Consider the following 3,039-nt stretch of genomic DNA (forward strand, 5'->3'; position numbering starts at 1 on the left):
CTCATGATCCTCCTGCCTTGGCCTCCCAAAGTTCTGGGATTACAGGCGTGAGCCACTGTGCCTGACCTTAATGTCACTTCTTGATTCAATCTATTGTGATACACTGTTTAGGTTAAAGTATAGGAAGAAAATTCAGCCTTGCACAGATATGTAATTGGAAAAAGGAGAAGTTTTTTTAAGATAGGGTTTCATTCCCGTCACCCATGTTGGAGTGCAATGCAGCAATCTCAACTCACTGCAGCCTCCGCATACCCGGCTCAAGTGATCCTGCTGCCTCAGCCTCCCAAGTAGCTGGGACTATAGGCGCCTGTCACTGGCGCCCAGCTAATTTTTAAATTTTTTGTAGAGATAGGGTTTTGCCTTGTTGCCCAGGCTGGTCTCAAAACTCCGGGGCTCAAGCAGTCTGCCTACCTCGGACTCCCAACGTGCTGGGATTACATCTGTGAGCCACCACACCCAGTCAAGGGAGGTAGGGTAATTGTGATTATTATTCTCTGACATTCAACAAAACTCAATGGAAGTAACAACTTTTTTTTTTGTTTGTTTTTTAAGAGATGATGTCTTGCTTTGTTGACCAAGCACTTCCTGAGTAGCTGGGACTACAGGCATGCCTGGCTATTTGTAGAAATTGGGTCTTGCCATTTTGCCCAGGGTAGTCTCAAACTTCTGGGCTCAAGCGATTCTCTTGCCTCAACCTCCCAAAGTGCTGGGATTACAGGTGTGAGCCACTGCTTCTGGTAGGTTCTTAAGTTAGTTGCAGTGTGGAATCTGAAAGGTCAGTGAACGTTTCATACTGTTAACACTAAAACCCATTGGTCTCTTCTGAATTGGATCTTTCACCCATGCATCCTTTTATAACATCACACATTGGTCATTTAGAAAATATTGGTGCACTGGCCTATGGATAGCCTCTAAATGTTGTTAAATATTATTATAATTTTTTTTTTTTTTAAATTTTTTCAGACGGAGTCTCGCTCTGTCGCCAGGCTGGAGTGCAGTGGTGCAATCTTGGCTCACTGCAACCTCCACCTCCTGGGTTCAAGCGATTCTTCTGCCTCAGCCTCCCAAGCTGGGACTACAGATGTGCACCACCACGCCCAACTAATTTTTGTATTTTTAGTAGAGATGGGGTTTCACCATGTTGTCCAGGCTGGACTCAATCTCTTGACCTTGTGATCTGCCTGCCTCGGCCTCCCAAAGTGCTGGGATTACAGGCGTGAGCCACTGCACCCGGCCATAAATATTTTAAAAATTACATTTGTTAGTATCACTAATAATAATATAAAAACTTGGAATTTTGGGAAGCTTCAAGCTCACAGTTGTGAATGCTGCTTCTCTGAAATGCTAATATTTGCTTGAAAGCCTGAATTTTATTACTGGCAACAGATACCGACTCTTGTTTTCCTTGGCATGACAGGCGTTCACTTAATTCATTTTCAAGAAGATGTCTGCCACATACCTAAGTCTGAAAAGCCATAGTTTGTCAGTCACTTTTTTTCTTTTTTAAAATTTTATTTCATAGAGTGTTTTAAAGACAGGGTACTGCTCTGTTGCGCAGCATCACTGCTGGAGTGCAGTGGCATAATCATGGCTCACTGCAGCCTTATCCTCCTGGGCTCAAGCAATCCTCAGCCTTCTGAGTAGCTGGGACTATAGGTGCGTGCCACCATACCTGGCTAATTTTTTATGTTTTGTAGAGATGGGATCTCCCCTGTGTTGTCCAGGCTGGTCTTGAACTCCTGGGCTGATGCGATCCTCCTACTCCCAAAGTGAGGGATTACGGGCATGAGCCACTGTGCCCGGCCCAGTAATTTTTTTCAAATAAAACTGGTATTCCATGAACAAAGCAGCTAGTGTAATTCACAAGTCAAACAACACAGATATATTTCTTTGAGACAACCAAAAGTGTTTTATGAGGACTTAACACATGTACTCAATGATTAAGATTTAACAAAATTAATAATTTTTACTGCTTCATCAAGGGGTATTGTTACATGCAATTGAGTTTTTGTTCTTTTCTCCTAAATTATGAGTGTACAGTGGTGAAAAATGCAATAACAACTAGTAGAGCTTGGGGTCAGTGCCTTGATGTGCGCTCAGGTGCCAGCAGTTGTACCTATCCTAGGTAAATGACAACACAGTGACAAAGGCTAATAGTTTAATATTATAAAAATAGTCATGTCTCACTTGCTCCCTGACAGTGTCTTAGAAACCCCTCAGAGGTTCACAGACCACATTTTCAGAAGTGCTGTTATAGGAGGTGGAACTGAATTGCAGAGAATTTAAGCAATTTATCAAATATCAAACATTTGAGTAGTTAAATCTTAGAACACCTCAGATATTGGGTGTAGGAGGCTGTAGTTTATGCCTAAGTGTTAGATTGATACAGAATGTATTTACTGGTTACCTATTCAGTAAATGAATTGTCAATAAGTAGGGAACTGTTTCCACTCAATAAATGAACGGTAGCGTGATTGTAAGAGCAGTTGTGAGCATCCACATCCTTTTAGACTCACTGCCCTGCCCCTCTCTGATTTTTATTTTTTAAGCCATGTCCCTAAGGACCTTCTCTCAGGTATACCCATCAGACCTTTCATTCAGCCAATATGCTTGTGTGTTAACCTCCCCCCATACACCAAGCCCTATGCTGGGAATACGATGAGGACTTGGGGTACTTACCTGCTTCTGGAAGGAATAAAAGTTCTGAAGTACTTTGTCAGGTCCCATGGTAGGTGATCCTTTCTCATCTTTCTTGTTAAGAACATAGTTCTTGGTTGGGCACAGTGGCTCATGCCTGTAATCCCACCACTTTGGCAAGCTGAGGCAGGCAGATCACCTGAGGTCAGGAGTTCGAGACCAGGCTGGCCAACATGGTGAAGCCCCGTCTCTACTAAAATTACAAAAATTAGCCAGGCATGGTGGCATGTGCCTGTTGTCCCAGCTACTTGGGAGGCTGAGGCAGGAGGATTGCTAGAACCCAGGAGGCAGAGGTTGCAATGAGCCAAGATCAGGCCACTGCACTCCAGCCTGGGCGACAGA

The 3,039-nt window shown here is 43.5% G+C and overlaps 1 protein-coding gene across 1 annotated transcript in view; it reads left to right on the plus strand.

The window, feature by feature from the left end:
- Window positions 1-3,039, plus strand: part of KDM4A (lysine (K)-specific demethylase 4A) — a 60,065-nt gene that overhangs the window by 54,037 nt on the left and 2,989 nt on the right. The gene's annotated exons all lie outside the window — the stretch shown is intronic.

Source organism: Colobus angolensis, unplaced genomic scaffold (genome assembly GCF_000951035.1).
Source record: "Colobus angolensis palliatus isolate OR3802 unplaced genomic scaffold, Cang.pa_1.0 Scaffold106, whole genome shotgun sequence".
Lineage (NCBI taxonomy): Eukaryota > Metazoa > Chordata > Mammalia > Primates > Cercopithecidae > Colobus > Colobus angolensis.